The following is a 26,051-nucleotide window of genomic DNA, read 5'->3' on the forward strand; positions in this document are numbered from 1 at the left end:
AGGATAAAAAATAAACCAAAGTTTAATTTTATGCACAAAGAAGCCCAGTAATAAAACTGATACCTGGGGCTCCTGGGTGGGTCAGTTGGTTAAGCGACTGCCTTCAGCTCAGGTCATGCATGATCCCTGGGTCCTGGGATTGAGCCCCACCCGCACCGGGCTCCCTGCTTGGCACGAAGCCGGCTTCTCCCTCTCCCACTCCCCCTGCTTGTGTTCCCTCTCTCGCTGTCTCTCTCTCTGTCAAATAAATAAATAAATCCTTAAAAATTAAAAAAACTGATACCCAAAGATATGACCAAGGCAGGCAACTCTTAACAAAAAGCCCCACACAAATCTGAGAAATTGATAGGACAAAGAAAACAAGTTTTTGAGCTTTAATAGTAAACATAATTTAGGCTAGTACAGTAAATTAATAAAAGCATCAAGGTTTGTTTATATAGATTTCCTCAGCCCCGAATTCCCTGTCTGTGACAATAAGGATGTCTCTCTACCTCCAGATACTTTTCCCACAGTACATTTCACATGGGAGATTTATTTCCTGCTTTCTGGAGACAAAGGGGGATCAGAGCATTCTCCTTACACTGGCTCTTTCTTGAGTAACTTTAATTCAGGATTCTTTCCTTATCTCTTTATTTTGCAAATTTTACTAGGCTATGTCTTGATGTTGGCCTGCTTTTGTTGATTTTGATGGGAGTTCTCTGTGCCTCCTGAATTGGGACATCTGTTTCCTTCCCCAGATTAGAGAAGTTTTCAGCTGTAATTTGCTCAAATAAACCTTCTGCCACTTTTTCACTTTTCTTCTTTGGGACTCCTATGCTGCAAATGTTATTACACTTTATGGAGTCACTGAGTTCCCTATGTCTACATTCATGATCCAATATTTTTCTTTCCTACTTCTTTTCAGTTTCATTATTTGCCATAATTTTATCATCTTTATCACTTACTCATTCCTCTGCTTCTTCCATCCTTGTGGTCATTACAGTCAGTTTTGCATCTCAGTTACACTATATAGTCAACTAATCTTTGACAAAGAAAGAAAGAATATCCAATGGAAAAAAGATGGTCTCTTCAACAAATGGTGTTGGGAAAACTGGACAGCTACGTGCAAAAGAATGAAACTGGACCACTTTATTTTCTTTTTTTTTTAAAGATTTTATTTATTTAGAGAGACAGAGAGCGTGCACATGCATGAGCAAGTGGAAGGGCAGAGGGAGAGGGAGAGAAAGAATCTCAAGCAGATTCTGCACCAAGCACAGAGCCCAATGTGGGGATCAATCCCACAAATCTGAAACCATGAACTGAGCCAAAATCAAGAGTTGGTCACTTAAGCAACTGAGCCACCCAGTTGCCCTGAAACTGGACCACTTTCTTACACCATACACACACAAAAAATTAAAAATGAATGAAAGATCAAAATATGAGACAGGAAACCATCAACATTATAGAGGAGAACACAGGCAGTAAATTTTTGACATCTGCCATAGCAAATTCTTACTAGAAGTCACCAGAGTCGAGGGAAACAAAAGCAAAAATGAACTATTGGGACTTCATTAAAATAAAAAGCTTCTGCACAGCAAAGGAAACACAACCTACAGAATGGGAGAAGATATTTGTAAATGACATATCTGATAAAGGGTTAGTATCCAAAATCTATAAAGAACTTATCAAAGTCAACACCCCAAAAAGAAATAATCCAATAAAAAAATGGGTGGAAGACATGAATAGACATTTTTTCCTAAGAAGACACATAGGAGCACCTGAGTGACTCAGATGGTTAAGCATCTGCCTTCTGCTCAGGTAACGATCCCAGGACCCTGGGATCAAGCCCTGCATCAGGCTCCCTGCTCAGCAGGGAGCCTGCTTCTCCCTCTCCTTCTACTGATCCCCCTACTTGTGCTCTCTCTCTCTCTCTGTCAAATAAATAAATAAGATCTTTAAAAACAAACAAACAAAAAACAAAGAAGACATATAGATAGTGAACAGACACATGAAAAGATGCTCAACACCACTCATCATCAAAGAAATACAAATCAAAACCACAATGAGATATCACCTCACAACCATCAGAATGGCTAAAATTCTGGGAATTAACACGGAATTATTCATGGGAAATAACAGATGTTGGCAAGGATGCAGAGAAAGGGAAACCCTCTTGCACTGTTGTTGGTAATGCAAACTGGTGCAGTCATTCCTCAGAAAGTTAAAAATAGAACTCCCTACAAGCCATCAATTACACTACTAGATATTTACCCAAAGGATAGAAAAATACTGATTTTAAGGGGCACATGCACCCAGATGCTTATGGAAGCATTATCAATTATAGCCAAATTATGGAAAGAGCCCAAATGTCCAACCACTGATGAATGGATAAAGAAGAGGTTAAATGATGGAATATTACTCAGCCATCAAAAAGAATGAAATCTTGACATTTGCAACAATGTGGATATACCTAGAGTGTATTATGCTAAGCCAAATAAGTCAGTCAGAGAAAGACAAATACCATATGATTTCACTCATATGTGGAATTTAAGAAACAAAACAGATGAACACAGGGGGAAAAAAAAAGGAGGCAAGGCATAAAAGACTCTTAAATATAGAGAACAAACTGAGAGTTGCTGGAGGGGAGGTAGGCAGGGGAGGGGCTAAGTGGGTGATGGGTATTAAAGAGGCACTTGTGATGAGTACTGGGTGTTATATGTAAGTGGTGAATCACTAAATTCTACACCCAAAACCAATATTACACTACATGTTAACTAACTAGAATTTAAATAAAAACTTAAAAAAAGTAACTTCAGTTCAAAATAATCATTATGCCATTGTCACATATTTTGGAGTAACCTGCCCTGGGCCTCCATAGCATCCTAAAAAATACTCTTTTAGGTAGACATTGCCTTATTAATGATAAGGAAAATCTGTGTCATAAGATGGCTGACCGAGCCAGTGAGAGAGTCCCAGTCCTTGCCTCATGACTCTTCCTCATTTTTCTCCCTGCTCTGCTTCCCGTGCACCAATCCAGGTCCTTCTCCCTGCCCCGCTTCATGCACAGACCAAAAATGCCAAGTATGCAGAAGTAGAAGTGTATAAATTGCACCCTTTGTTTGTGCTCAGGGCTCAGACCTTTGGAGATCACTCTTCTCTGAGCCCACCAGCGTTAAATAAATCTCCTATCCTCCAAGATCTCCAAGTGCTGCTTGGTTCTTCCATTGGGCGATCCAGTCCAGGTTCCATAACATTTGGTTCCCTGACCAGGAAACCCAACTGTGCTGGCCCATTGTTGCCACTGGTCTGGGGGCAATGGTGGGGCGGTGACAGAACGAGGGATCTTAACAGAGAAGGCGTGCCTTGCCTAATTTTTGGCAGTCTCCCGCCCCGTCACCTCAGACTGGCCCCTCTCTGCTGTTCCCGCCAGACTCCAGGGGACTTGGCAGGTGAGGACCTGGTCCCAACATCGGATTCTGGTAAGGCCTGGGGCCCCAGGACCCAGACAGGCCCACCCCCATTGGGGTGGAAGGGGAGCCTGGTCACCTCCCAGAGACCTCTTAGAGGTCTCACAGGTAGGGATTCCCAGGGAGGGAATGTAATAACTTCTGGAGTGTGAATGTGTGAGTGAATGTGCAGTCCGACCTGGCTTGCTTAAGTGGACTGAGTCTGTGACTCCAAGGGCGGGCACCCTTAAGGTCCCTAGAAGCCTACAGAGTCTGAGCGGGCCTGTCTGCGATTCTGTGGTGAACAGTATACAGTCTATGGCAGCATCAGAATAGTTTCCAATCATAAGGCACAACGCTGAGACTGCTACAGCTAAGCCTCACCTAAGCTCCTTCAGGACACGGCCAGACGGGCATCTGATTGGTCTCCTCATCTCAGGAGGCACCCTCCCCCTTTGTCTATCTCTGTGCCACCACACACGGGGACATCACTATGGGGTCAGGGAAGAGTAAACCTACGGTTCTAGAGACCATGTTCAAAAATTTCAAGAAGGGGTTTTTGGGAGACTATGGAGTCAGGATGAACCCCAGCAAGTTGAGAACCCTATGTGAAATGGAATGGCTCACCTTTGATATCGGGTGGCCTTCAGAAGGGACACTGGATGTCCCAATGATTCGTCGAGTATGGCAAGTCATAACAGGAGAACCAGGACACCCTGACCAGTTTCCGTACATTGTCTCCTGGCTAGGAACTGCTCAGACCCTTTGCCCCTGGGTGTGATTCACTTGCAATTGGCAGGGACAGGCCAGGGTCTTAATCACCTCATCCAAGTGACCTAAAGAAAATTAGCAAAAGCCCCAGTCTCCACAAATCCTAGCCAGAGATCCTGGGAATGAACTGACCCTGCCCCCACCGTACATAACCCCAAGACCACCTACATGTGGCCCTTCAGGTCCAAACACTCTGCTGCCATCAGTTTCAACAGCACCCCCAGGGCCAGATGATCCACCAGCACCCCCAGGCCCAAAAGATCCACTTTCTCCAGGACCAGCAGCCAGGCTGTGCCCCAGGCTGGGTGCAAGTGCCCTCCAAATGCCGGTACAAGAGACATGGGAACCCAAGAAGCATGATGAACCAAGAGGCATGATGAAGATGGGACAGTCCAACCTGGCTGTTCCATGGTGTATTATCAGCCCTTCTCCACGGACACTGACCTCCTCAACTGGAAACATAACACCCCACCCTACTCTGAGAAACCACAGGCCATGGTAGACCTTATAGAATCCCTCTTCCAGGCTCATCAGCAAACTTGGGAAGACTGCCAACAGTTACTTCGCACCCTATTTAACACAGAGGAAAGGAGGAGAATAAGGAAAGGTGCACAGCAGCACCTGGAAGACCACACATCAGCAGGAGTCATCGACCCTGCTGCCTGGGCTAATATGGCCGCACCCAAAGAGCGCCCAGCATGGGACTTTACCCATGAGAGGAGGACCTCATAGGCCTTGCGGGAATGGACTCAGACTGAGGGCAGCAGGGCTTTTTCCTCCTTGGCCTCCATGAGCCCACGGTCAAAATGAAGGTGGGGGGCCAACCAGTGACTTTAATGGTTGATACTGGGGCCAAGCACTCTGTTGTCACCGCCCCAGTGGCACCTTTCAGCAAAAGGACTGCAACCATCCTCAGGGCCACCAGGATGCAGGTAATACAACAGCCCTTTTGCCAGGCTCACCAATGTGAACTTGGGGGCCACAAGGTCTGACATGAATTCCTTTATCTGCCCAATTGCCCCATCCCTCTCCTGGGCCAAGACATACTCTCCAAGATTAGGGCTCAAATAATGTTTGAGCCCACAGAACACACTAGCCTCTGATTGAACCCAAGGCAAGAGGAGACAGGGTCTCTAAAATTGAAATTACCATGCCAAGGGAATAATGGAGGATATTCTGTGCCCAGGCCCAACCAGGCTGTCCGCTAGAGTTCAGACTCGCCTTCCCTTCAGTATGGGCTGAAAACAACCCACCTGTACTAGTCCAGAATCGGGCCCCTATCTTTGTTGAACTGATCCCAGGAGCCCAACCTCAGAGGCAATACCCCCTTCCACAAGAAGCTAAGATTGGCATCCAAGAACATCTGGTCAAACTCAAAGAAGCATGTATTCTAGTTGAGTGCCAGTCAGCCTGGAATACCCCACTTCTGCCAGTCAAGAAGCCAGGAGGGGGATACCAACCAGTTCAAGACCTGTGGGCCATCAATAAGGTGACCATCTCTCTGCACCCAGAAGTCCCAAATCCATACACCCTCCCCGGCCAAATCCCAGGGTCGGCCAGATGGTTTTCTTGCCTAGATTTGAAGGATGCCTTCTTCTGCCTCCACCTAGCTCCCCAGATCCAGCCACTGTTTGCCTTTGAATGGTCTGAACCTGATACAGGGCACCAGATGCAAGTGACTTGGATGCACCTCCCGCAGGAGTTTAAAAACTCACCAACACTCTTTGGGGAGTGCTGGCCACGGACCTTGCCAGCTTCCCAAGAGAGGCCACACGATGCACCCTCCTCTAGTATGTGGACGACCTCCTCCTCACCAGTGACACACAAGAAGACTACACAAAAGGCAAAAGGCCCTCCTACAGCTCCTGTCAGACTCGGGATACCAAGCCTCATGGAAGAAGGCACAAATCTGCCAACAGCAGGTCCAATACCTTGGTTTCCTCCTCACCCAAGGGAAAAGAGAACTAGGTCTGAAGAGGAAAGGGTCATCATTTCCCTGCCACAGCCCCAGACAAAATGGGGCCTATGAGAATTCCTAGGCATTGCAGGATTCTGCTGCATCTGGATCCCTGGGTTCTCAGCAATAGCAAGACCCCTTTATGATCTCTTAGGGGGACCAGATCGAGAACCCCCTACCTGGACTGAGAAAGCAGAAGCCCAGCCCTGGGCCTATCAGATGTGCATGAAAAGGGAAAAGTAGAGCTTGGGGTACTCACCCAGACGGTTGGACCCTGGCAACAGCCAGTGGCTTACCTGTCAAACAAGCTGGACCTTGTGCAGTGGGATGGCCACTGTGCCTGAGGGCACTGTCAGCCACAGTCCTACTCATCAAGGAGGCAGACAAACTTACCCTGGGGCAAGAACTTAATGTCAAGGTCCCTCATGCAGTTGTGTCCCTCATGAACACACAGGGACACCTCTTCCTTTCCAAATCTCCGCTAGCACAATACCAAGGGCTCCTCTGCAAAAATCTGTGGGTCGCCCTCGAAATGTAAGGACATTAAAATCCAGCAACCTGTTTCCCCATTGAAGAGGGGGAACCAGACCATGACTGCTCCGAGGTGACTGATGAAGCCTACGTGAGCCATCCAGATCTGTGGGATCAAACCGTAAAGAATCCAGAGCTCATGCTGTTCAGTGATGGCAGCAGTTACCTACAAGAGGGTGCCCAGAATGCAGGTTATGCAGTAACCACAACCACTGAAGTCCTAGAAGCTAAGGCAATACCAGCTGGATGGTCAGCTCAACAGGTTGAAATATGGCTTATGAAATATATGGCTTAGTCCGAGCCCTCACCCTCGGTGAAGGGAAGCGAATCAACATCAATACTGACTCTTGGTATGTCTTTGCTCCTATACATATACATGGAGCCATCTACAAGGAAAGGGGCCTCCTAACTGCCGCAGGAAAAGCTATCAAGAACAAAGAGGAGATACTGAGACTCCTCGAAGCTGTCTGGCTTCCAAAGGAAGTAGCAATCCTGCACTGTAAGGGACACCAGAAAGGAGACGACCCCATAGCTCAGGGAAATTGGCAGATGAGGCAGCTAAGGCCTCAGCCAGTGAGGACATGGACAGAGCCCTTTCCCTCACCACGGCCCTAACACCCCCAGAAGAAGTCCCTCCACCCAGTTACACTAAAAAGGAAAAGGAATAGGCCATGGCTGAGGGAGACACCCTGACTGGAAAGGGATGGTGAATGATGCCAGACGGGCACATCTTTGTTCCAACAGCAACTTAAGGGCATCTAGTCAAGGAACAGCACCAACTCACTCATCTGGGAAAAACTGCATTAGAGGCCCTTCTCAAGAAGCACTACTACATCAATCAGCAGTCAGCACTATGCCGAGCAATGAGTGAATGATGCATAACATGTGCTAAAAATAATGCTCGGTCTGCACCATGGCCCCTGCCAGGTGTCCAGAGGATGGGAGCAACCCCCTTCAAAGATCTAGAGGTAGACTTCACAGATGTGCAGCTGAGCAGGGGGTTCAGATATCACCTAGTAATAGTATGTACATACTCTGGATGGGTCAAAGCCTTCCCAACCAGGACTGAGCAAAGCTGGGAAGTAGCTAAAGTCCTCTTGCGGGAGATCATGCCCCGGTTCGGCCTGCCATTAACAATCCATGGTGACAATGGACCCGCATTTGTGGCAGACATTGTACAGGTCTTGACCAAATCTCTCAACATCACCCAGAGACTCCACACCACTTATTGGCCCCAAAGTTCAGGGAAAGTAGAGTGAATGAATCGCACCCTCAAGGGAACCTTAGCAAAGTTTTGTCAGGAGACTAACCTCCCATGGCCAGATCTGCTACCCCTAGCTCTCCTGCATGCTCGCTGCATGCCCGGGACATCAGGTTTCTCCCCATTCGAATTAAAATATGGACGGCCTCCCCAGTGCTTGGGAAGCCTTCTGAGAAACTTGCATCAGGTTGGAGATAAAGGGATAAAGGAGCAGTTTCAGGCCCTGGGGGCCACCCTAAATAAATTATAAAAGTACACCATTGAGAGAGCCCCAATCTCCTTAGGGTCTCAGGTACACTCTTTCCAGACAGGGGACTCAGTCTGGGTCAAGGATTGAAAGAAAGACCCCCTCAAACTGCAGTAGACAGGGCCCCACACTGTTGTTCCAACCGCCCCTACTGCCCTCAAGGTCTCAGGTGTCACTCCATGGGTCCACCACTCCAGAGTGAAGAAAGTTCATCATTCAGATGGGGAGCCCCACCAGTGGAGAATCCAGCCAGACTTCATGAACCCACTTGGCTTCACCTTTGATGAGACCCCACCGACTGAGGGACACCTGCTCACCGTCGTCCCTGGCTCTCATTGGCATGATTTCCCTCATCTTGGGAGTCAGACTCTACACTGTTTCCCCTCCTGACTGGACTTTCCCCCAGAGGCTTACTATTTTCATTGCTTATTGAGTGTCCCTAGGGTGTATTACTGCACTTACTTGTCCATGGGTTTAATCTGCTGACAGGTTAGCCATGATGGCTCCCTCTACCTAAGGTCATAGATCCCACTTTTACTGGCCCTCTGCTGTCTACTTCTGAGTGCATTTCACCATGGTTTTCCTGGCCCCAGTCAGTCCCAGTCTTCTGCTACCTGGTGTGCTATTCCTCCTCACTGCCTCTAGCTTGCCCGGCCAGGCAAGGGGGGCAAACTCTCCTATCACCATTACTGGCAAATGGACTTTCCAGCTTATCCCCCTCAATCCTGCACCAGTGCCCCCACTGACTTCTTCCACCTGGGATGGGCACACACCAAAGGTTAACCTCCATTTTGATGGATGACAGCTTCTTGATACCTCCTGGGAACCTCATAGATGGTGTTCCTACCATGGCCCTCACTCAGGTTACCAGCTAATAGATATCTACATCTGTGGGGGCCCTATGTTTCAACAGCCAAACACCTGCCCTCAGTTCTGCTCACAAGCCTGGGGATGTGAGTCATGGGTGACCACTTGGCCAGGAATGGAACGATGGTCCACCAGGTGGTGGCACCTCAAACAGCACAGTGACATCCAGATTTCCTTGTCATGCAATGCCACCCCATACTCTTGCTCTAACAATCACTGTATACCACTCACCCTCTCAGTCTTAGAACCCAATGCCACATCATGGGCTACAGGAATCATTCTCCTGTTGGGCCAATATCACCCTATGGGAACCTACCCCATGACCAAATTTATGATTAAGTCCATGTTCACTCCAAGCCTTACAGTCAACCTCCAGGGTAAGACAGAAAATAACTCGCCCTGGCACATCCCTGAGTCCCCCATCCACACACAGCAAGCATCTATAGCACAACTGTTAGGTATGATTAACGTCTCCCACCAAGCTCTTAACCACACAAAACCACCCCTAGCATCTGACTGCTGGATCTGTATAAAGCCCAGTCCCATCCAATACCTTGGTGTCATCCTCAACCAATCTACCATGTCACCTCCCACCTTGGCACTGGGGACCTCAGATTATCCCTTGCTGGCTCCAGTACTGTTGTATGGTAACTCTTCCCCTCCTATCATGGGCCACAGTTGGGTCTGTTCCCCTAACACTTTTCTGGCTTATGATCAAAGTGTATACATCTGCATCACCCCACTCAATCAATCATGCATGCTTGTCAGTCTTTTACCCAATCTTTCAGTCCTCCCCGGGAGCAATGCCCCACTCATATGGAGACCTCCTAGCCGCCCTCGGTGCTCCCCCATGGCTATCCCTCTTATCGTGAGCCTGCTGGCCGCATCAGGTGCTGTCCTCAGCACCACTGGCATTGGGATGTCTCAGGTTCAGTACCAGGGGTTAACTCAACAACTCGTGGCAGACTTTTCTGCCCTCACTCAGTTGGCCCTGGCCCTGCAGCGCCAACTCAATTCACTGGCCTCGGTGGTCCTCCAAAACAGGCGCGGGCTCAACTTACTCATGGCCATGCAGGGGTGCTCTGCCTCTTCTTATAGGAGGAATGTTGTTTCTATGCTAATGAGTCAGAGTCCAAGAACTCTGACCCAATTACAGGAATGAGTGGGAATCACTCCAGTGGACAACTTGGTGGGATACCCTCTCACAATGGTTCCCTTGGTTCAGTCCCCTCTTCAGCCTCCTCCTATTGCCTCTCCTCATAGTAGCATTTGGTCCTTGTATTCTTAATGCCCTTATTAGGTTTATCACTACTCAAATTGCTAAAATCAGACTCCAGGTACTCCTTACTCACTATTGCCCCATAGAAGATGAAAATGATGCCCTCTAAACTAGGTGTTTAAAGGGGCATCAAAGGGTGGGAATGATAAGGAAAATCTGTGTCCTAAGATGGCTGACCGAGACAGCGAGAGAGTCCCAGTCTTTGCCCCAGGGCTCTTCTCCCTGCTCTGCTTCCAGTGTGCACCTTTCTGGGTCCTTTTCCCTGCCCCGCTTTGCACACACACCAAAAGTGCCAAGTATGCGGAAGTAGAAGTGTGTAAATTGCCCCCTTTTTTTGTCCTCAGAGCTCAGACCTTTGGAGATCACTCTCCTCTGAGTCTGCCAGCGTTAAATAAACCTCTTATCTCCAAGATCTCCGGGTGCTGTAGGTTCTTCTATCAGGCGATCCAGTCCAGGTTCCATAACATTACCAATAAGGCACCTAAAATGTGTTGAAAGTTCTCTTAGAATGATTTTTGCCATCTTCTTGCCACTCTTTGGTATTTTCCATTGATATGCTTTATACTACGATTTGGATGTCTAATAATTATCATGATTATGCAGATCAAAGGAGCCATGAAAAACAAAATGAAAGAGAAAATATCAAAGACATAACCCAAAAGAAAGTTCCTTAGATCAGGTCACAGTGCTGGTGCCATTACCTAGATTGTATCTGGAAATGGTGAGGAAAACCAAAGAGTTGAAGAGTAATCAGAAGATAGTCTGAAACATAACCTGCATTAAGCTGGAAGTGTGAACTGAGAATATAAGAGCCAAATTGAGAATGTCAGAGTCAAACTGTCAAAGGGGTAATAATAACCAAGACTACTGAATCTAAAGTAAAGAATTATAGTTGGAATGTAGCAGTAGTGAAATTAAAGCAGTTAAAGAGATATTAGCATGTTTCACTATAATTCATTTCATGAAGTGTATTATGTTATCAAGTTGATAATGTTTTATTAATGGCAAATAATAAAATGACAAATGATGGAGATGTCTGTCATGTATTTAAGGTCAGGTCTTGTCCTGCCTTGGAGTCTGAACAATTCTCACTACTAATGCCATCAAGATGAGCTAGGGTAGCCCATATAGAGTTGCAATCTCTGAGGAAAGGATTATTTCACATAATTTTTAAGTGTTTGATCAGGACAAAGTTGTTTGAAGTATGGATAAAATAGCACATGTAAAAGTTGGAAACAAATATAGGGGTAAGACCATCTGCACGGTAGTCAGTACAATAATACCCTCAGCAAAATATAAAATATTTCTAGACCTTGGCACTACTGTACATTTACATAGCTTAAAATTATTCATTCCTACTCTAATTCTGGATTACTATGATCCAATGTTGCCAAATACAATAAATATCACCATCAAGATAATCCATTATCTTCCAAAAGCATCCTTCAAATAGAGTCTACTACTTTTAAAATACACCTTCAATTCTAAACATGCAATAAGAATGTAGAAAAACTGTTCTGAAAGATGGACACAGATTCATGGGCCATCTACCCTTGAGGAAGCCCAGAACCATAGGAGGATCTGATCAGACAGTGGGGCAATATTCTTAAGTTTTGTACAAGGTAGTGAAATAAGAAATCTTCTACAGACTTTTTTCCAGCTATAAAACCAAGGAGACAGCCTATCATTTAGGTCATATTCCCATGGAGTGGAGGAGACCACCCAGTCTTAATTAACTATAGTTCAAAAAAATGTATATGAATCCAATCTAAATTGCAACTAAGCAAGGAAGTGGAGTTTTGGCACTACTTGGTCAAGATTCAGAACCACTGAGAAGAAACATCAAAGTCCAAAGTCTACAGAGGGAGCCTATTATACCAGAATAATTAGCTAAGAATATGTTATACTAGAAGAAGTTAGTGTGCAAATACTTTGTCCCTAATGTGGCAGAGTATTGATGGGCCACTGATGGACTGCTGATGGGCCACTATGGGCCACTGATGATGAGCTGATGGGCCCATCTGATGATAATGATGGGCCACTGATGATAATTCAAGCCAATAAACACACCACAGAGACTTTGATGCACCAATCTCTTACTTTTTCAAAAGTAGTATACTTTTCTATTCTTAATAAAAAATATTTTTACTACTTATTATAAAAAACTTTCATTATATTTATTATGAAGTCTTTCAGTATCTATACTCATCTTTGTTTTAAATTCTGTTCCTAGTCCTTTTCTCTTTATTCACTTTCTCTGCCATTCTACCCCTGCCCTTATCTTCATTTGTTATTGTAGCTATTCATATGTTTTTCTGTCCTTCTTTCTTCACAGTATTTATTTAGCACATGCTGGGGTTTATTTAATATGTTAGTCAATTGTGTCATTATATTTTATATAATACATAAATATATCATACATAACAAATATATGTTTCCAACTCTTCACTGCTATTCATTATTCAAACTACTTAATATTGATCAATTATGTACAAACATTTATCAATGCTCTATTTTTATTTACTATATAAATTTTTAATATATATGAATATACACATATCCATTATACATTTTTTATTTATTCACCCACATATATTTATATATACACAGGTATGCATACACACACACATAAATTTGGAATTTATTATCTAGTTAGGGTTTGGCAAACTATGACCCATGGGGTCAAAGCCAAGCCACTGCCTGTTTCTATAAATAAAGATTTATCAGACCATAGCCACATCCATTCTGTAATATATTGTCTATGGCTGCTTTGGTGTTATAATGATAGAGCTGAGTGGCTGTGACAAAGACTTTATGGTCCTCTAAACTCCAAATATTTACCTTTTTTTTTAAATAAAAAGTTTGCCTATCCCTGCTCTAGTTATTTTTTTGAAAAAAATATTTTCATATACAATATTTTTCATGTATACAAAATATTAAGGCTAAAATAGATTCCATTGGACATTAAAAAGTCAAATTGACAATACCACTTGCCTTCACATGTAAATCTTAGCTGATTACAGAGGAGCTAGATATAGGTGAAAACAGAACACAGGATATCTTCTAAGGCTCCTCCTGAGTTGGATCAGTTGTACCCAAACATTTTACTTTAATGTTAGTGATAATATGTGGATTTCTATTGTAAATAATATATGTTATATATAGGTATATATTCAATATGTATTGTATACTATGTGTATATATTATACATTATTACATAATATATACATATTATGATATATAAGTATTATAATATATAATATACATTACATGTATTCCATTTCTTCAAAAACAATTTAAGCAAATTTGTTTTTATTTCCATGTGGACAACTTTGTCAGCCATGTCCACTAGGGTTTTTGAAATCTGCCTAGCCACTTAGGAAGATATTACTTTAAGACTCACAACAGAAAGGGAATTCATAACTTCCTTCAGTCTATTTTCTTTACAAATGCAAAATAATTATTTTCTTCCTTGATACCACTCAAAAGTAAAATGTACTCTAAAATCTCACTGGAGTCTTCAGAGTATAAGGTATAGAATTTAATGCAATGAACTAAGGTATTGGAATGAAATTCCTTTAATTTAGAACAAAAAACTCTGGCAATTGCTTTTTATCAGAAAGTTTGTCTTCCAGCTTTCACCAGTATTTGGGCTGAAATAATCTAGCTTGATCCTTGGGTTTTTACACACAGAAGTAGTTGTAGGGGAAATCTTACGACTTTACCAGGACTCTCTACTTGTCTCCCTCAAAGACGAAGCAGAGGCAAGAAGGCAGTGTCTTGGTCAATATCCTTGGTTATTGCCAAAAATTTTTCCTTAAACATTAAAGATAAAAGAATATAAGGTATATTAAACTACATATGCTAATGAGATAAAATTAAAACTAATCTAGCTACACTTCTCTACTGTAATCATATATTTTTCAGACATAAAACTTACCTGATAACCACTTTAACCATTTCTAGGGCTCTCTTTTGAGTTTTAAAAATGTGCCCATGTATTGAAGTTCACAATGCTCCACATGGTTTGAGAAATTTATACTAAAAGCATATAAATTAGCATACATTTTATTAGAGCTTCACTAATTTCACTCTCTTCTGAATTCTCTATTGGCTTCTCACTAGCTTCTTTTTCCCCTGAAATAATTAAAGTTTAGATACCTCAATTTGTAGGAGTTCTATTACTTCCACTTATGAAAGATGGCTTATCAATATACACAGAATCAATCTTCTAATTACTATACCTCAAACATCTTCAATGTAGTCTTTTATCATTAAAAAAAGGTGACATACTGACAGTGATTACACATCTCCATTCTATCTCGAACTACTACGTTGTAGACATCTTCGAAAGAATACATAGTACAACAATATTTGCACTTTCCTCAACCATCAGGCATTAGCAAATACTTTATACCTCATCAAATATTACACTGAGTAATGTGTATCTTTGAAATTGGACATCAGCCACCCAATTACACTAAAATTATGAAATATATAGAGAAGTAATGGGCTGCCAGTTGCTGGTCTTGCACAGAAATGGAGATCTGACAAATCATATATTGTCTCTGATCAACAAAAAATATGCTAATCAACACTTTGTGTTTGACGTTAGACATAAAATAAATCTATTGAGGAAACTGGACATGTCTATGCAAATGTCTAGAAATGTCTATATCTATGCAAATAGTACATTAAAGGAATAGTTTCAGACCAGGATACCGGTTCAAAATTATCCAAGGCAATACAAAAGAAAATCTGTCTAAAGGCAATTAAACATTATTGTTCTATTTGAACGACACAAAAATGTTACTGATAACTAACACTATTATCAGTGAAAAGATTTTTTTTTGAAGAGATTTTTATAAATACTACATAATTTTTGTGATTATCTGCAAAGTCAAAGATAATAATGCAATTTGCATTAAGGGTAGTATAAATTCCTTAAAAAATTCAGTAGGTATTTTCAATTAGTTATGTATATTAAGATAATTTGAATAACTTTAAAAATGAGAAATCCTATTATAAACACACCTGAACATTTACCTATATGTAGAAAATAGTTTCCATCTAAGAAATAATGAAGATAAAATTTTACATTTTGGAAAGTTACAGATCTTTCAGAAGACACTGATCCAACTATTTCCAAATTGATATAAGCAAATATAATAGGCTTTTTTATTCAGTCTTCAATACCTGAGGCTCATCTCTTCCATATGTGGGATATATAACATGGGTCATATTGTTAACCTGTCTGAGCTTGAGCACTCGCCTGAAAAATATGGGTAGTAACAATCTTCACATACTGGTAGATGTGAATACTATAGAATACATATAAAAAGCATTTACAGAGTGCTAAGCTACTATACATATCTGTGCTAATTTTTTTTTTTCAATTTCCTCTGGAGTTAACTTTTAAGCATGCTGAGACTGAAAACTTCTTTTTCTGTTGTTATAGATGATAATTTTGCTTTGCTTTGTTTTTGTGGGGATGGACAATTGGTATATTCCTATATTAAACTTATAGTGATTTTGTTTAAATATTTGCTATCACTGAAACTAAACATCCAATTGTTTTGAGAGAAAGGGAAAATAGTACTCAAAAATGTTACAAATAACAATTAGTTGATGATTATGAATTATATTTTTTGGGTAAAATTATCTCTGTCATACAGTAGTGTTTTCTCTCATTTCCTTCAGTTCATTCTACATTCAGAGCTATTGTTATGTGGAAATGTTCTGAAAATATTAGCTCTAAACTGGAAAATAATTTTGCTATCAAGCAATTTATTCTATGGTATACAGATAGTATATGAATTAAAAATTTTACTATAAAAACATATGATCAAATATAAATACATAAAATATAGTTGTTTTCATAAGTATTTCAAAATATAAATATACTGTATGCATCTGTATTTAATTTTACAGAATATAAATATATAGACTTTTTTTCAAATAAGACATACAAATAGTCAACGGGTACATAAAAAGATGCTCAATATCACTAATCGTCAGAAAAATGCAAATCAAAAGCACAATGACATACACACCTGTTAGAATGGCTATCATCACAAAGACAAGAGACTACAAGTGTTGGTAAGGATGTGAAGAAAAAGGAACCCTTAGGACTCTTGGTAGGAATGTAAATTGGCACAGCCAGTATGAAAAACAGTATGGAGGTTCTTCAAAATCTAAAAATAAAATTACCACATGATATAGCAATCCTACTTCCAGGTTTATATCCAAAGAAGATGAAATCACTATCTTGAAGAGGTACCTGCACTCCCAAGTTCAATGCAGCATTACTCATAAAAATCAAGACATGGAAAAAATTTGTCTATAAACAGATGAGTGGATAGAGAAAATGTAATATGTACATGTACTGGAATATTATCCAGCTGTAGAAAAGAGGGAAGTCCTGCCATTTGCAACAACATGCATGGATCTTGAGGGCATTGTGCAAAGCCAAATAGGCTAGACAGAGGTAAACACTGTCACTTATTCGTGGAACTCTAATAAACCAAACTCATAGAAACAGAGAGTAGAGTGGTGGTTGTCAGGGGCTGGGGGTGGGAGAAATGGGGAGATCTTGGTCAAAAAGTACAAACTTCCTGTTATAAGATGAATCAGTTCTGAAAATCTATGTACAGCATGGTGATTATAATTAACAATACAGTATCATACATTTTGAATGGGCTAAGTCACTAGATCTTAAATGTTCTCACCACACACACACGCATACAAGTAGTGATTATGTGAAGTGACAGAAATGTTAACTAATGATATGGCAATCATTTAGCAACATATATCAAATCAACACATTGTATACCCTAAACTTATATAATGGTACATGTAAATTATATCTCAGTGAAGCTGAAAATTTTTTTTTAAATATTAAAAAAAATATTAAGGTAACTGTTAACCTTAATGAAATGTCTATGTAATAGTACCGAAAGAGAAGGTTTTTATTTAAAATAATATTATATTAATGTTTTTCATGTGTTGTGTAAAATATAACATTGATGGGCCCAAACAAGAAAATAATTTAATAAAATTTAACCCTTTCTATATCTCCTTTGGCTTCTGAAATAATTCCAACTGATAAAACAAACTAGTGTCTTTTCTGGGTATCAATTTGCACAGGGTTGCATAAAGTTGAATATTTTGGAAACTGTCAAAACATTTCAGGTTCCCTATTCTTAGGTTTTTAAATTTTAATTATGGGGGATTGGCTATTTACACATCACAGGTTAAATAATGGTGAAGTGGAAAATAAAATATACTTAATATATTATCAAATAACTACAACCATTCCGATGTCCGCATGACAAATCAGGAAAGCCTGAGGTTAGGCTATATAAAAAGGATAATTTCAAAACATTAAGAGGGGACAGCAAGAATGAGTAAAGCACATGGGTGAATATACTTATGGAATCTTCAAGAGGCAATGCGTAGATAATATTGGGAGGAGTGAAATAGAGTTAATGTAGGAAATAATGTATATCTATTGTTTGCTGGTCAGCATACTTACCTGATAAAAGCAACTTTAATTTTCTTTGGGAAAACTGCTTCTCCTCAAATTCTCAGTCATGAAACTTACATAGAATTCATTCCATTCATGGTTAGGGTACTCAGTCATAATTGGATTAAGTCGTTAAGGCTAGTCTGTGTTTGGCCATGGTGGTGATTAATTTGTGAGTATATGACATAAATCGATTTGATAAGGTGAATGGGAGGGTTTTTTTTCTGGTACTGCTTGGACACAATTCTGTTTTTCCCTGAAAAATACCAATGACAATGTAGGTAATGCTCATAACTGCCAATAGTAATTTTGTTGTTGGTATAGCCATTTTTTTAAGCAAAAAATTAATCAGCTAGAAGATAATGTTAACCCAGCAGGAATGGCACAAGAGATGTGTGGGTGGTAATGATTGAGTACTACATCAAACTATAACTGAACTAGCTATTTCTCTACAATTTACAGTTATATGTGCCAATAAGCTTCCCTTTCCAATTTAAGCTACTTAGAGCTGAATCACCTTCACCAAATATTAACTTAATATATAAGACTAGAATTATTTTTCACAAAATAGGTTTGAAGCCAGACTCTTCTAAAATCGGAATGTCTGGATGCCTGGAAAAGTTATTCTAAAACAAATAATTTTTTTAAAGATTTTATTTATTTATTTATTAGAGAACGAGCGAGAGAGAAACAGCATGAGAGAGGAGAGGGTCAGAGGGAGAAGCAGGCTCCCCGCTGAGCCGGGAGCCCGATGTGGGACTCGATCCCAGGACCCTGGGATCATGACCTGAGCCGAAGGCAGTCGCTTAACCAACTGAGCCACACAGGAGCCCCTAAAACAAATAATTTTTAAAACAAATAATTTTTAAAAATTGAAGAATTATGAACAAGTGCTAATAAAGCTACAGTGGTATGTCGTTATTCCTCTAATAGCATTTTGCCAATGAATCAAAAAGGAAACAGACTAGGGGTGCCTGGGTGGCTCAGTGGTTAAGCGTCTGGCTTCCGCTCGAGTCATGATCCCAGGGTCATGGGATCGAGCCCCACAAACCGGGCTCCCTGCTCGGTGGGAAGCCTGCTTCTCCCTCTCCCTCTGCCCCTGCTTGTGTTCCCTCTCTCGCTGTCTCTCTCTGTCAAATAAATAAATAAAATCTTAAAAAAAAAAAAAAAAAGGAAACAGACTAGGGGCAAAAAGAAAATTACCCATGTATAAAAATTATGAGAGACTGAGATAAATGATGGTTGGAAAGGAAGAAATTAATATAAGATATATACTGAGGCTATACAAAAGTTACTATAAATTAAATTAAAATATTTGGATTATTTGTTAGATTATTATGCTTTTGTTTGTCCTGAGGGACTTGGCAGTCAGAATCACATTCTTATGTTTACAGGGGACTGGAGGGGCAGAGTGAATTTGAGAATCACACTTAAGTGACCACCTGCAGGGAGGTTTCTCCCTCCAGTTCCTCCCCAGACTGCCCTAGTGGAGACCAAGCAGGGCCACCCACTGTCCTGTCTCAGTCTGCCTGTGGCTGTGGATAGTTTCTGGTGCTAACAGAATACAGTCCTACTTTGGGCATTTCCAGTCCTCTTCCCAGGGCCACAAGGAGCCCCACTAGCTTCTCTAAAGCTTTGGTCAGACCTGGCCTCATCTCAGACCTCTGCTCAGGACTGGGGACATAGCCAGCATGCTCCTTCCCTCAACCCATTGGTACATTTTCTTGAAAAATCGGTACCTTTTTCCTTTAAAAATGTCCTATATTCTTTGATTTTAGCCAATTTAGACATTTATCATGTTTATCTTTTTTTTTTTTTAAGATTTTATTTGTTTATTTGACACAGAGAAAGAGAGAGAGAGCACAAGCAGGGGGAGCGCCAGGCAGAGGGAGAAGCAGGCTTCTCGCTGAGCAGGGAGCCTGACGTGAGGCTCCATCCCAAGACCCTGGGATCATGACCCGAGCTGATGACAGCCACTTAACTGACTGAGCCACCCAGGGGCCCCCATGCTTATCTTCTAATCACATTCTTTCCAGGTTTATTAAGATATAATTGACATATAACATTGTGTAAGTTTAAAGTAAACAATATTGATTTGATACACATATATGGCAAAATAATTACCACACCAGTATTAGTTAACATCTCTATCCCCTCACATAATTATCATTTCTTTATTGTGGTGAGAATACTTAAGATCTACTCACTTAGCAGCTTTCAAGTATATAATATAGTATTATTAGTTATAATCACCATGCTATGTATTAGATCCTTAGAACTTACTTATCTTGTAACTGGTAGTTTGTACTCTTTCACCAATGTCTCCCCATTTCCCCCATCCCTTGGCTTCTGGTAATCCTCTCTCTACTCTCTGTTTCTATGGGTTTGGTTCTTCAGATTCTACATATTAATGATATCACACAGTATTTGTCTTTTTCTGTCTGACTTTTTTCACTTAGTATAATGCCTTCAAGTTTTCTCCAAGTTATAGCAAAGAGTAGGATTTCCTTCCTTACTGTGGTTGAATAATATTCCATTGTGTAATCCCAAAACCATGTATAGCACATGCCCTTGCCAGATAGTCTATCAATTACATGAATTTGCTCTCTCAATATTTGCTAATGTTGAAGGGTCTCATTATTGCATTTTTAATAATTAATCTTTATTTTTCTAGCTAGGTATGTTACTGGAAATTATACAGAGAAGAAAACAGGCATTACCAAAGGCCTGTCTGATACCTTCTCAAATATGCATACATTTGCATAAGCTTCATGATAAAAGATGGGCAGTTAAGAGAAAACACAGATTCTAAAAAAAAAAAAAAAGAGAGAGAGAGAGAAAACACAGATATTGCATTGCAGTGAGTAGGTAATTTTGAAAAACCTTCATAATGACCGAATTCAAGTGCTTCTTTATACCACAGAACATTAAAATAACCTTCATTTACCTTTTTTCCTTCCCTTCTTTTGTTTTTGTTTTTGGTTGTTTTTGGTAGTTATGGTTTTTGCCTTTCCATTTCCTTTAGATAACGAAAAGATAAAGGGCAACCCTCTAGCAGTGTCGTGTTTGATGACATCAGAAATAAAGAAGTCAGAAGGGAAAAAATTTAAAAAACAGAGATGAAACAAGAAGAGTACATACAAAAATGCCTAGGAATAGGGAAAACTAATACTTTCTTTAGACTATGAAGTTAAAATGAAAAATTGAAGTCAAATAATTGGAATAGTATGGTTGCAAAAGTTTTTGAAATATATTTTATTACATTAATGTATATCATATAACACACAATTATAATGTGTGTTTACAATGAGGTAGATCATCTCTAAGGAAAGAAAGGTAAAAGTGAGGTTAGGCATACATAATTTTTAGTATGTCTCCCTTTAAGGGATAAAATAATCTCTAAATAATAATACATTATTAAATGTTTATATATTATTAATAAAATAATATATTTACTGTTATTGATATTTATAAATAAATTATAAATGATTAATGTTAAATAAAAATGACAACACTATAAAATGACTCAACCTTATATGAAACCAATTATCAAAAAGATCTGCACACGGGATGCCTGGGTGAGTCAGTCGGTTAAGCGTCTGCCTTCAGCTCAGGTCATGGTCCCAGGGTCCTGGGATCGAGTCCCGCATTGGGCTCCTTGCTCGGCAGGGAGCCTGCTTATCCTTCTGCTGCTGCTCCCCCTGCTTGTGTTCTCTCTTCTCTGACAAATAAATAAAATCTTTAAAAAAAGTAAAGATCTGCACATGAACATATATAGTGGATAATAAGAAAACAGAGTAGTGATGAAAGCTGAGAAACAGTACAGGTACTTGAATTAAGTAGTAAAAAAAGAATTAAGTAATATTGTGGATTTAAATGTCACCGCCCTATGTAGCAGAAGGCCCTGGTTTGAGTGTTTGGAGGCTTAGACCCTTGGACTTCTGCCACTTACTGGCATAGGATTCTGGAAGAGTAACATAAGACTACATAACTGTTTTCTCATCTCCAATATGAAGTGATTAAATGATATGACTATTTGGATCAATTTAACAATGATGATCAATCTATCTATCTATCTATCTATCTATGTATCTATCTATCTATCATCTATCATCTATTATCTATCTATCCATTCTTCCACCTACCTACATATTTATCTAAACATTCATACACCTGTAATTCTTTCCCAAACATGCCTGTATAACCAGAGTCTGAGTGTCATAGGTTGGCTTCCCCAGAAAGCTAAGGCTGACATTCAGTTTAGTGTTCATAAAATCAATATTCACGGGAAGAAGGGAGTATGGCAAGACTGAGCAAAGAGTAAGACTTGTGGTACAGATGCAAGCCATCCGTGGACCTTACAGGGAATGCCAAAACTGAGGTGGCTCTTCAAAGTGTTCCTGACTTGGAGCGAGGGACCTGAGACTGCATACCCTGTGTTTAGAAGTCAATGAAAACAGACTGCCTAGCAAAAGACATGTCTGTAGGAAAAGTAATCTCCAGTTTTGGCAATTCCTAAAGAGGACTGATAGCTAATGATTACCAGACAAGAATCTTCTCAAAAGTTTGGATGAATTTTTCAGTCCTGAAGAAGGTATATGCATGGTGCTGCCCAGTGTCATGATGTAGATAATGTTGAGAGATGTGTCAGCTTTTCAAAGAGATCCACCAAAAAGGGTGTGAGCAGCAATAATTAGAGTGTCCAAAGCCCTTTTAACAAAATAATCAACTTTATCAATGGAATATGATGTGGCAAGTTAATTTCCATGTTAAATTTTGTTATGGTATAAATTCCTCAGAATTTATAGGGTTTATGATTCAGAAATCTCCAGTATCCTTCCAGAGAGATTCCTCTACTCCTTTGAGGAAGTAGTTTTCACAGACCCAATATATCTTTTTATTGAAAAAATAATTTTAATGCCTTTTTTATTACTCTGAAATGAAATTTATAGATAATATAACCTATCTGTAAATATAATTTCAAAAGGTCAAAATAATACTATCACTATAATATAAAGGAGAAATAAGAGGAAAGTCATTTATAATAAAATAACATGCATTTCAATATGTAAATATTCAGGAATGACAAAATTAGAAGACATGGTAAAATAGTCAGATACATGCACTATAAATTGCTACAAATATCCTTTATTGGAAAATCAAATACCACAAGAGGACTTGCTATCAATGGTCTAGTACTCAAAATTGAGAGTAACTAAATTCTCGAACAAAACAAATTAAAATCTTCTTTCTACTCTACTAGGATTTGCATTTCCTGGAAATTTATTGTATCTTAAAACTGTGAAGAAATTGTATTCATATGTAAAGAAAGTTAAATTCCAGGTGAAGTTCATTATAAATATGGTGTTTATCCTTGTGACTGACTGGTAGGACATTAAAAGCACATATGAAACAAGAAGTAATTTTCCTTGTGTGAGAACAGGTGCAGGCTGCATTCCTTGACAACTCATTAAATACCAGTATCCCTCAATCACTGAGATAATCAAAAACGCTCCCTACACTTGCTTAATGCCTCCAAGGACAAATACTCTTTAGTCAAGCATTACACCAAAGTGTCTGTTCAGCCATATAGAGCATGGAGGAATTGCTAAGCACTGATTATGTTTCTGGTGTTCATATATGAAATTTCAGCCAAGTCTCTGTATCATATCTTTCAAAGAGCTGGGTACAATAATTAAGAACTACTTTATTTGTTGAGGAGTTTAAAGGCATCCCCTTTTTCTTTTTTTAAAAAATATTTTATTTATTTATTTGAGAGAGAGAGTGAGAGAGAGCATGAGATGGGGGAGGGTCAGAGGGAGAAGCAGACTCCCCACCTGAGCAGGGAGTCTGATGTGGGGCTCAATCCTGGATCATGACCTAAGTCTAAGGCAGTCACCCAACCGACCGAGCCACCCAGGCGCCCAAAGCATCCCCTTTTTCTTTTTTTTTTTTTTTTTCTCATTAGACACAAAGAAAAGGCAAATTGCCTGAGACTTTTGTGAGGACACGGGTGCTATTCAAACAGACTGGGGACCTACTTTTCTGCTTAGGATATTTACAGTCATTAGAGATTAAATCATTCTGAGTGCCATTCTTAATCATTTAATTAAAAATACCACCAAAATCCATGGTCCTACAAAAATTAAAAGAAATAATCTATGGAAAATCCAGCAATTAGCTTAGTTTATGAGCATCATATAGTTACTGATACTGCAATATTAAGCTACAAGATAGAGGAAATAGCAAATGATAAATATAGATAGAGAAGTACTTAAATAAAGATATTAGATATACATATAAATAATCTCTGTATTGGAGAAATCCATTGATAGATGGGAAAATGTGGAGGGAGGGAGAAAGAGAATTGGATTCTAATATTGCTGTGTGACAATATCTAATTGTCCCACATCCTGACTCTGGCAAAGCACTGGGATATCTCATAGGTGAGGAGACCATACAATTTATCATCTAACATATGACATTTTGGAAATAAAAAAGATGCTATTAGTAATTATACTAGAAAAACAGACATAACCCAAGAAGGCATCATGTAAATTAAGACCAGTGGACACCTTAATCAAAAGTGTTATCATCCAATTCCATTGGTGAACATGGTTAAAATAATCTTGACATATTTGACTTTCTTGTTGTTTTCTTTTTAGCTATTTAATTCATAATTTATTTTCTTTATATTTGCTTCTTTTAGTTTGTTTTTATTAATGTCATTCTTATATTTCTTTGTCATATTCTTTGATCAAAAATTTGGTAACTTGAAAAATTAGAATCCTTAGTGTTTTCCTGGTCTTACTAAATGTAGACATATTTAATTGTTCACCCTCCTATACACAACATATAAGCCATTACCTTCAATTTTTTTCAGGAATTATATTTAACTTTTTTAGATTCAACCATTAGGTAAAATTTTATTTCAGTTTGTTCATTGCTTTTCAAATAATACACTGTTAATAATAGAGCTGTCTTTATAAAGATTAAAATCATAAGCTTTGCGCAGTGGCAGTATCGTAGCCAATGAGGTTTATCCGAGGCGTGATTATTGCTAATTGTCTTCATTATAGAAATCTTGTGTATCGTTCTTTGCATTTATCCTTATCTTAAAAGTACTTTTGATGCTAGTATAATTAGTTTTAAAAATTGTTTTCAAATTTTTAAATTGCTAATGTATAAAAACACAATTTGCTTTTACATATTTATGTCATATATTCTGACAATGCTAAATTTAGTTACTAAAATATTTTATACATGTTTTATAGATTCCTTTAAAATTATACATACACACAAAAATTTATTAAAGGTCTGAAAAGATTTTTATATCTACCTTTCCACTGTTTATGTCTTTTATTTTTTATTACATTTGTTAGGAACCTAGATCTATTGCATAAAAGTGGTCAGTGTATATCTTGTTCCAAACTTAAGGGAAATTGTTCATTCTTACACTTTCAAATGTGATAGTATCAATTAATGTCAAACTTTGCCAAATACTTTTGTATCTATTGTGATGATCATATGATATTTATCGTATATTTAGCTAATTATTTTTTTAAAAATATTTAACCAAAATTCCATTTTGGAATAAACCCATTTTTCATGACATAGTGTCTTTTCATCACATTACACTTGATTTCTATTTTGTTGGTGACTTTTAAGTCTTATGATGATGGAAGATATGAACATATGAATATAAATGCGTAATTCTCCTTTCTTTTAATGTATTTATCTGATTCTGGTGCTATGGGTATGATGGTCTCATAAAACAAGTAGGGAGTTGTTTTATTCCTACTAATGTTGGCAAAAAACAATTTAGTAATAGGGGCGCCTGGGTGGCTCAGTCGTTAAGCATCTGCCTTTGGCTCAGGTCATGATCCCAGAGTCCTGGGATCGAGCCCCACATGGAGCCACACATTGAGCCTTGCATCAGGCTCCCTGCTCAGCAGGAAGCCTGCTTCTCCCTCTCCTACTCCCCCTGCGTGTGTTCCCTCTCTCACTGTCTCTCTCTCTATCAAGTAAATAAATAAAATCTTTAAAAAATTTGATAATAAATAGTATTTCTTCTTTAAATATGTGTGGAAAACACTGGTAAGACTTAGTGGTCCTGGAGTTTAAAGATTTTTAATTAAGAATTCATTTTTAAAATACATATAGAAGGCTATTCATGTTTTTCATTTTT

General features: G+C 39.4%; 1 non-coding gene across 1 annotated transcript; it reads left to right on the plus strand.

The window, feature by feature from the left end:
- The first annotated feature begins 24,866 nt into the window (after window positions 1-24,866).
- On the plus strand, window positions 24,867-25,008 carry LOC123834933 (U4 spliceosomal RNA). Its single transcript, XR_008505206.1, has one exon. It is a non-coding gene; the product is annotated as a U4 spliceosomal RNA (small nuclear RNA).
- The last annotated feature ends 1,043 nt before the right edge of the window (window positions 25,009-26,051 follow it).

Source organism: Mirounga angustirostris, unplaced genomic scaffold, assembly GCF_029215605.1.
Source record: "Mirounga angustirostris isolate CCGP_5_RB_7025 unplaced genomic scaffold, mMirAng1.0.hap1 SCAF_1, whole genome shotgun sequence".
Classification (NCBI taxonomy): Eukaryota; Metazoa; Chordata; class Mammalia; order Carnivora; family Phocidae; genus Mirounga; species Mirounga angustirostris.